This window comes from Papaver somniferum, unplaced genomic scaffold (genome assembly GCF_003573695.1).
Source record: "Papaver somniferum cultivar HN1 unplaced genomic scaffold, ASM357369v1 unplaced-scaffold_52, whole genome shotgun sequence".
In the NCBI taxonomy this organism is placed as follows: domain Eukaryota; kingdom Viridiplantae; phylum Streptophyta; class Magnoliopsida; order Ranunculales; family Papaveraceae; genus Papaver; species Papaver somniferum.
The window spans coordinates 2,664,930-2,676,179 of record NW_020647860.1 but is presented as its reverse complement, the minus strand read 5'-3'; positions in this window follow the sequence as shown (position 1 = coordinate 2,676,179).

Below are 11,250 nucleotides of genomic sequence, written 5' to 3'. Positions count from 1 at the left end.
ATCTATATTGAATCAAATAGAAAGACAAAGCCAACACAAAAAGAAAGAGTTCATAAAAATATTGAATTTTATATACGTTAACTCAAAAATGTCTACACATTTCGTTATAAGTCGGAAATTGATTTCTGAGACTAAATTGTTAACTTGATAAACTCATCTTTAACAGAAAAAGTTTAAAAATGTATTGTGATTACAATTAATAGGTTCTAAGGCAATATGTCTTGTAAAAATTGCATTTCTATGTACGTTGATTCAAGAAAATATGAAGGAAGTCAAATTTCACAATAGAAGAAGGATGAAAGACCATGCAGAACTAATCCAAATCCTAACAAATTTCATCTATCTTGAATCAAATAGAAAGACAAAGCCAACACTAAAATAAAGAGTTCATAAAAATGTTGAATTTTATATACATTAACTCAAAAAAGTCTACACATTTCGTTATAAGTCGGAAATTGACTTCTGAGACTAAATTATAAACTAGATAAACTCATCTTTAACAGAAAAAGTATTAAAAATGTATTGTAATTACAATTAATATGTTTTAGGGCAATACGTGTAGTAAAAATTTCATTCCTATGTACGTTGATTCAAGAAAATATGAAGGATGTCAAATTTCACAATAGAAGAAGGATGAAAGACCATGCAGAACTAATCCAAATCCTAACAAATTCCATCTATCTTGAATCAAATAGAAAGACAAAGCCAACACAAAAAGAAAGAGTTCATAAAAATGTTGAATTTTATATACGTTAACTCAAAAAAGTCTACACATTTCGTTATAAGTCGGAAATTGATTTCTGAGACTAAATTGTAAACTAGATAAACTCATCTTTAACAGAAAAAGTTTTAAAAATGTATTGTAATTACAATTAATATGTTCTAAGGCAATACGTCTAGTAAAAATTGCATTTCTATGTACGTTGATTCAAGAAAATATGAAGCAAGTCAAATTTCACAATAGAAGAAGGATGAAAGACCATGCAGAACTAATCCAAATCCTAACAAATTCCATCTATCTTGAATCAAATAAAAAGACAAAGCCAACACAAAAATAAAGAGTTCATAAAAATGTTGAATTTTATATACGTTAACTCAAAAAAGTCTACACATTTCTTTATAAGTTGGAAATTGATTTTTGAGACTAAATTGTAAACTAGATAAACTCATCTTTAACAGAAAAAGTTTGAAAAATGTATTGTAATTACAATTAATATGTTCTAAGGCAATACGTCTAGTAAAAATTGCATTTCTATGTACGTTGATTCAAGAAAATATGAAGGAAGTCAAATTTCACAATAGAAGAAAGATGAAAGACCATGCAGAACTAATCCAAATCCTAACAAATTTCATGTATCTTGAATCAAATAGAAAAACAAAGCCAACACAAGAAGAAAGAGTTCATAAAAATGTTGAATTTTATATACGTTAACTCAAAAAAGTCTACACATTTCGTTATAAGTCGGAAATTGATTTCTGAGACTAAATTGTAAACTAGATAAACTCATCTTTAACAGAAAAAGTTTGAAAAATGTATTGTAATTACAATTAATATGTTCTAAGGCAATACGTCTAGTAAAAATTGCATTTCTATGTACGTTGATTCAAGAAAATATGAAGGAAGTCAAATTTCACAATAGAAGAAGGATGAAAGACCATGTAGAACTAATCCAAATCCTAACAAATTTCATCTATCTTGAATCAAATAGAAAGACAAAGCCAACATAAAAAGAAAGAGTTCATAAAAATGTTGAATTTTATATACGTTAACTCAAAAAAGTCTACACATTTCGTTATAAGTCGGAAATTGATTTCTGAGACTAAATTGTAAACTAGATAAACTCATTTTTAACAGAAAAAGTTTGAAAAATATATTGTAATTACAATTAATATGTTCTAAGGTAATACCTCTAATAAAAATTTCATTTCTATGTACGTTGATTCAAGAAAATATCAAGGAAGTCAAATTTCACAATAGAAGAAGGTTGAAAGACCAAGCAGAACTAATCCAAATTCTAACAAATTTCATCTATCTAGAATCAGATAGGAAGACAAAGCCAATATTAAAATAAAGAGTTCATAAATATGTTGAATTTTATATACGTTAACTCAAAATAGTCTACACACATCGTTATAAGTCGGAAGTTGATTTCTGAGACTAAATTGTAAACTAGATAAATTCATGTTTAACAGAAAAATTTTGAAAAATGTATTGTAATTACAATTAATATGTTCTAAGGCAATACGTCTAGTAAAAATTGCATTTATATGTACGTTGATTCAAGAAAATATGAAGGAAGTCAAATTTCACAATAAAAAAAAAGATGAAAGGCCATGTAGAACTAATCCAGATTCTAACAAATTTCATCTATCTTGAATCAAATAGAAAGACAAAGCCAACATAAAAAGAAAGAGTTCATAAAAATATTGAATTTGATATACGTTAACTAAAAAAAGTCTACACATTTCGTTATAAGTCGGAAATTGATTTCTGAGACTAAATTGTAAACTAGATAAACTCATCTTTAACAGAAAAAGTTTTAAAAATATATTGTAATTACAATTAATATGTTCTAAGGCAATACGTCTAGTAAAAATTGCATTTCTATGTACGTTGATTCAAGAAAATATGAAGGAAGTCAAATTTCACAATAGAAGAAGGATGAAAGACCATGCAGAACTAATCCAAATCCTAACAAATTTCATCTATCTTGAATCAAATAGAAAGACAAAGCCAACACTAAAATAAAGAGTTCATAAAAATGTTGAATTTTATATACATTAACTCAAAAAAGTCTACACATTTCGTTATAAGTCGGAAATTGACTTCTGAGACTAAATTATAAACTAGATAAACTCATCTTTAACAGAAAAAGTATTAAAAATGTATTGTAATTACAATTAATATGTTTTAGGGCAATACGTGTAGTAAAAATTTCATTCCTATGTACGTTGATTCAAGAAAATATGAAGGATGTCAAATTTCACAATAGAAGAAGGATGAAAGACCATGCAGAACTAATCCAAATCCTAACAAATTTCATCTATCTTGAATCAAATAGAAAGACAAAGCCAACACAAAAAGAAAGAGTTCATAAAAATGTTGAATTTTATATACGTTAACGCAAAAAAGTCTACACATTTCGTTATAAGTCGGAAATTGATTTCTGAGACTAAACTGTAAACTAGATAAACTCATCTTTAACAGAAAAAGTTTTAAAAATGTATTGTAATTACAATTAATATGTTCTAAGGCAATACGTCCTTTAAAAATTGCATTTCTATGTACGCTGATTCAAGAAAATATGAAGGAAGTCGAATTTCACAATAGAAGAAGGATGAAAGACCATCTAGAACTAATCCAAATCCTAACAAATTCCATCTATCTTGAATCAAATAGAAAGACAAAGCCAACACAAAAAGAAGGAGTTCATAAAAATGTTGAATTTTATATACGTTAACTCAAAAAAGTCTACACATTTCGTTATAAGTCGAAAATTGATTTCTGAGACTAAATTGTAAACTAGATAAACTCATCTTTAACAGAAAAAGTTTTAAAAATATATTGTAATTACAATTAATATGTTCTAAGGCAATACGTCTAGTAAAAATTGCATTTCTATGTACGTTGATTCAAGAAAATATGAAGGAAGTCAAATTTCACAATAGAAGAAGGATGAAAGACCATGCAGAACTAATCCAAATCCTAACAAATTTCATCTATCTTGAATCAAATAGAAAGACAAAGCCAACACAGTTCATAAAAATGTTGAATTTAATATACGTTAACTCAAAAAAGTGTACACACTTCGTTATAAGTCAGAAATTGATTTATGAAATTAAATTGTAAACTAGATAACCTCATCTTTAACAGAAAAAGTTTTAAAAATGTATTGTAATTACAATTAATATGTTCTAAGGCAATACGTCTAGTAAAAATTGCATTTCTATGTACGTTGATTCAAGAAAATATGAAGCAAGTCAAATTTCACAATAGAAGAAGGATGAAAGACCATGCAGAACTAATCCAAATCCTAACAAATTTCATCTATCTTGAATCAAATAGAAAGACAAAGCCAACACAAAAAGAAAGAGTTCATAAAAATGTTGAATTTTATATACGTTAACTCAAAAAAGTCTACACATTTCGTTATAAGTCGGAAATTGATTTCTGAGACTAAATTGTAAACTAGATAGACTCATCTTTAACAGAAAAAGTTTGAAAAATGTACTGTAATTACAATTTATATGTTCTAAGGCAATACGTCTAGTAAAACTTGCATTTCTATGTACGTTGATTCAAGAAAATATGAAACAAGTCAAATTTCACAATAGAAGAAGGATGAAACGCCATGCAAAACTAATCCAAATCCTAATAAATTTGATCTATCTTGAATCAAATAGAAAGACAAATCCAACACAAAAAGAAAGAGTTCATAAAAATGTTGAATTTTATATACGTTAACTCAAAAAAGTCTACACATTTCGGTATAAGTCGGAAATTGATTTCTGAGACTAAATTGTAAACTAGATAGACTCATCTTTAACAGAAAAAGTTTGAAAAATGTACTGTAATTACAATTTATATGTTCTAAGGCAATACGTCTAGTAAAAATTGCATTTCTATGTACGTTGATTCAAGAAAATATGAAGCAAGTCAAATTTCACAATAGAAGAAGGATGAAAGACCATGCAGAACTAATCCAAATCCTAACAAATTTTATCTATCTTGAATCAAATAGAAAGACAAATCCAACACAAAAAGAAAGAGTTCATAAAAATGTTGAATTTAATATACGTTAACTCAAAAAAGTCTACACACTTCGTTATAAGTCGGAAATTGATTTCTGAGACTAAATTGTAAACTAGATAAACTCATCTTTAAAAGAAAAAGTTTGAAAAATGTATTGTACCTACAATTAATATGTTCTAAGGCAATACGTCTAGTAAAAATTGCATTTCTATGTACGTTGATTCAAGAAAATATGAAGCAAGTCAAATTTCACAATAGAAGAAGGATGAAAGACCATGCAGAACTAATCCAAATCCTAACAAATTTCATCTATCTTGAATCAAATCTAAAGACAAAGCCAACACAAAAAGAAAGAGTTCATAAAAATGTTGAATTTTATATACGTTAACTCAAAAAAGTCTACACATTTCGTTATAAGTCGGAATATGATTTCATAAACTAAAATGTAAACTAGATAAACTCATCTTTAACAGAAAAAGTTTGAGAAATGTATTGTAATTAAAATTAATATGTTCTAAGGCAATACGTCTAGTAAAAAATTGCATTTCTATGTACGTTGATTCAAGAAAATATGAAGGAAGTCAAATTTCACCAATAGAAGAAGGATGAAAGACAATGCAGAACTAATCCAAATCCTAACAAATTCCATCTATCTTGAATCAAATAGAAAGACAAAGCCAACACAAAAAGAAAGAGTTCATAAAAATGTTGAATTTTATATACGTTAACTCAAAAAAGTCTACACATTTCGTTATAAGTCGGAAATTGATTTCTGAGACTAAATTATAAACTAGATAAACTCATCTTTAACAGAAAAAGTATTAAAAATGTATTGTAATTACAATTAATATGTTTTAAGGCAATATGTCTAGTAAAATTTCATTTCTTTGTACGTTGATTCAAGAAAATATGAAGGATGTCAAATTTCACAATAGAAGAAGGATGAAAGACCATGCAGAACTAATCCAAATCCTAACAAATTTCATCTATCTTGAATCAAATAGAAAGACAAAGCCAACACAAAAAGAAAGAGTTCATAAAAATGTTGAATTTTATATACGTTAACGCAAAAAAGTCTACACATTTCGTTATAAGTCGGAAATTGATTTCTGAGACTAAATTGTAAACTAGATAAACTCATCTTTAACAGAAAAAGTTTTAAAAATGTATTGAAATTACAATTAATATGTTCTAAGGCAATACGTCTAGTAAAAATTGCATTTCTATGTACGTTGATTCAAGAAAATATGAAGGAAGTCAAATTTCACAATAGAAGAAGGATGAAAGACCATGCAGAACTAATCCAAATCCTAACAAATTCCATCTATATTGAATCAAATAGGAAGACAAAGCCAACACAAAAAGAAAGAGTTCATAAAAATGTTGAATTTTATATACGTTAACTCAAAAAAGTCTACACATTTCCTTATAAGTCGGAAATTGATTTCTGAGACTAAATTGTAAACTAGATAAACTCGTCTTTAACAGAAATTTTTTTAAAAATGTATTGTAATTACAATTAATATGTTCTAAGGCAATACGTCTAGTAAAAATTGCATTTCTATGCACGTTGATTCAAGAAAATATGAAGGAAGTCAAATTTCACAATAGAAGAAGGATGAAAGACCATGCATAACTAATCCAAATCCTAACAAATTACATCTATCTTGAATCAAATAGAAAGACAAAGCCAACAAAAAAAGAAAGAGTTCATAAAAATGTTGAATTTAATATACGTTAACTCAAAAAAGTCTACACACTTCGTTATAAGTCGGAAATTGATTTCTGAGACTAAATTGTAAACTAGATAAACTCATCTTTAACAAAAAAAAGTTTGAAAAATGTATTGTAATTACAATTAATATGTTCTGAGGCAATACGTCTAGTAAAAACTGCATTTCTATGTACGTTGATTCAAGAAAATATGAAGGAAGTAAAATTTCACAATAGAAGAAGGATGAAAGACCATGCAGAACTAATCCAAATCCTAACAAATTTCATCTATCTTGAATCAAATAGAAAGACAAAGCCAACCCTAAAAGAAAGAGTTCATAAAAATGTTGAATTTTATATACGTTAACTCAAAAAAGTCTACACATTTCGTTATAAGTCGGAAATTGACTTCTGAGACTAAATTATAAACTAGATAAACTCATCTTTAACATAAAAAGTATTAAAAATGTATTGTAATTACAATTAATATGTTTTAAGGCAATACATCTAGTAAAAATTTCATTTCTATGTACGTTGATTCAAGAAAATATGAAGGATGTCAAATTTCACAATAGAAGAAGGATGAAAGACCATGCAGAACTAATTCAAATCCTAACAAATTCCATCTATCTTGAATCAAATAGAAATACTTAGCCAACACAAAAAGAAAGAGTTCATAAAAATGTTGAATTTTATATACGTTAACTCAAAATAGTCTACACATTTCGTTATAAGTCGGAAATTGATTTCTGAGACTAAATTGTAAACTAGATAAACTCATCTTTAACAGAAAAAGTTTGAAAAATGTATTGTAATTACAATTAATATGTTCTAAGGCAATACGTCTAGTAAAAATTGCATTTCTATGTACGTTGATTCAAGAAAATATAAAGGAAGTCAAATTTCACAATAGAAGAAGGATGAAAGACCAAGCAGAACTAATCCAAATCCTAACAAATTTCATCTATCTTGAATCAGATAGAAAGACAAAGCCAACACAAAAAGAAAGAGTTCATAAAAATGTTGAATTTTATATACGTTAACTCAAAAAAGGCTACACACTTCGTTATAAGTCGGAAATTGGTTTCTAAGACTAAATTGTATACTAGATAAACTCATCTTTAATAGAAAAAGTTTGAAAAATATATTGTAATTACAATTAATATGTTCTAAGGCAATACCTCTAATAAAAATTTCATTTCTATGTACGTTGATTCAAGAAAATTTCAAGGAAGTCATATTTCACAATAGAGGAAGGATGAAAGACCATACAAAACTAATCCAAATCCTAACAAATTTCATCGATCTTGACTCAAATAGAAAGACAAAGCCAACACAAAAAGAAAGAGTTCATAAGAATGTTGAATTTTATATACGTTAACTCAAAAAAGTCTACACACTTCGTTATAAGTCGGAAATTGATTTCTGAGACTAAATTGTAAACTAGATAAACTCATCTTTAACTGAAAAAGTTTGAAAAATGTATTGTAATCACAAATAATATGTTCTAAGGCATTACGTCTACTAAAAATTGCATTTCTATGTACATTGATTCAAGAAAATATGAAGGAAGTCAAATTTCACAATAGAAGAAGGATGAAAGACCAAGCAGAACTAATCCAAATCCTAACAAATTTCATCTATCTTGAATCAGATAGAAAGACAAAGCCACCACAAAAAGAAAGAGTTCATAAGAATGTTGAATTTTATATACGTTAACTCTAAAAAGTCTACACATTTCGTTATAAGTCGGAAATTGATTTTTGAGACTAAATTGTAAACTAGATAAACTCATCTTTAACAGAAAAAGTTTGAAAAATGTATTGTAATTACAATTAATATGTTCTAAGGCAATACGTCTAGTAAAAATTGCATTTCTATGTACGTTGATTCAAGAAAATATGAAGGAAGTCAAATTTAACAATAGAAGAAAGATGAAAGACCATGCAGAACTAATCCAAATCATAACAAATTTCATCTATCTTGAATCAAATAGAAAGACAAAGCCAACACAAGAAGAAAGAGTTCATAAAAATGTTGAATTTTATATACGTTAACTCAAAAAAGTCAACACATTTCGTTATAAGTCGGAAATTGATTTCTGAGACTAAATTGTAAACTAGATAAACTCATCTTTAACAGAAAAAGTTTGAAAAATGTATTGTAATTACAATTAATATGTTCTAAGGCAATACGTCTAGTAAAAATTGCATTTCTATGTACGTTGATTCAAGAAAATATGAAGGAAGTCAAATTTAACAATAGAAGAAAGATGAAAGACCATGCAGAACTAATCCAAATCATAACAAATTTCATCTATCTTGAATCAAATAGAAAGACAAAGCCAACACAAGAAGAAAGAGTTCATAAAAATGTTGAATTTTATATACATTAACTCAAAAAAGTCTACACATTTCGTTATAAGTCGGAAATTAATTTCTGAGACTAAATTGTAAACTAGATAAACTCATCTTTAACAGAAAAAGTTTGAAAAATGTATTGTAATTACAATTAATATGTTCTAAGGCAATACGTCTAGTAAAAATTGCATTTCTATGTACGTTGATTCAAGAAAATATGAAGGAAGTCAAATTTCACAATAGAAGAAGGTTGAAAGACCATGCAGAACTAATCCAAATCCTAACAAATTTCATCTATCTTGAATCATATAGAAAGACAAAGCCAACACAAGAACAAAGAGTTCATAAAAATGTTGAATTTTATATACGTTAACTCAAAAAAGTCTACACATTTCGTTATAAGTCGGAAATTGATTTCTGAGACTAAATTGTAAACTAGATAAACTCATCTTTAACAGAAAAAGTTTTAAAAATATATTGTAATTACAATTAATATGTTCTAAGGCAATACGTCTAGTAAAAATTGCATTTCTATGTACGTTGATTCAAGAAAATATGAAGGAAGTCAAATTTCACAATAGAAGAAGGATGAAAGACCATGCAGAACTAATCCAAATCCTAACAAATTCCATCTATCTTGAATCCAATAGAAAGACAAAGCCAACACAAAAAGAAAGAGTTCATAAAAATGTTGAATTTTATATACGTTAACTCAAAAAAGTCTACACATTTTGTTATAAGTCGGAAATTGATTTCTGAGACTAAATTATAAACTAGATAAACTCGTCTTTAACAGAAAAACTTTTAAAAATGTATTGTAATTACAATTAATATGTTCTAAGGCAATACGTCTAGTAAAAATTGCATTTCTATGCACGTTGATTCAAGAAAATATGAAGGAAGTCAAATTTCACAATAGAAGAAGGATGAAAGACCATGCATAACTAATCCAAATCCTAACAAATTCCATCTATCTTGAATCCAATAGAAAGACAAAGCCAACACAAAAAGAAAGAGTTTATAAAAATGTTGAATTTAATATACGTTAACTCAAAAAAGTCTACACATTTCGTTATAAGTCGGAAATTGATTTCTGAGACTAAATTGTAAACTAGATAAACTCATCTTTAACAAAAAAAAGTTTGAAAAATGTATTGTAATTACAATTAATATGTTCTGAGGCAATAGGTCTAGTAAAAACTACATTTCTATGTACGTTGATTCAAGAAAATATGAAGGAAGTCAAATTTCACAATAGAAGAAGGATGAAAGACCATGCAGAACTAATCCAAATCCTAACAAATTTCATCTATCTTGATTCAAATAGAAAGAGAAAGCCAATACAAAAAGAAAGAGTTCATAAAAATGTTGATATTAATATACGTTAACTCAAAAAAGTCTACACACTTCGTTATAAGTCATAAATTAATTACTGAGACTAAATTGTAAACTAGATAAACTCATCTTTAACAAAAAAAAGTTTAAAAAATGTATTGTAATTACAATTAATATGTTCTAAGGCAATACGTACAGTAAAATTTGCATTTCTATGTACGTTGATTCAAGAAAATATGAAGGAAGTCAAATTGCACAATAGAAGAAGGATGAAAGACCATGCATAACTAATTCTAATCCTAACAAATTCCATCTATCTTGAATCAAATAGAAAGACAAAGCCAACACAAAAACAAAGAGTTCATAAAAATGTTGAATTTTATATACGTTAACTCAAAAAAGTCTACACATTTCGTTATAAGTCGGAAATTGATTTCTGGGACTAAATTGTAAACTAGATAAACTCATCTTTAACAGAAATTTTTTTAAAAATGTATTGTAATTATAATTAATATGTTCTAAGGAAATACGTCTAGTAAAAATTGCATTTCTATGCACGTTGATTCAAGAAAATATGAAGGAAGTCAAATTTCACAATAGAAGAAGGATGAAAGACCATGCATAACTAATCCAAATCCTAACAAATTCCATCTATCTTGAATCAAATAGAAAGACAAAGCCAACACAAAAAGAAAGAGTTCATAAAAATGTTGAATTTAATATACGTTAACTCAAAAAAGTCTACACACTTCGTTATAAGTCGGAAATTGATTTCTGAGACTAAATTGTAAACTAGATAAACTCATCTTTAACAAAAAAAGTTTGAAAAATGTATTGTAATTACAATTAATATGTTCTAAGGCATTACGTCTAGTAAAAATTGCATTTCTATGTACGTTGATTCAAGAAAATATGAAGGAAGTCAAATTTCACAATAGAAGAAGGATGAAAGACCATGCAGAACTAATCCAAATCCTAACAAATTCCATATATCTTGAATCAAATAGATAGACAAAGCCAACACAAAAAGTAAGAGTTCATATAAATGTTGAATTTTATATACGTTAACTCAAAAAAGTCTACACATTT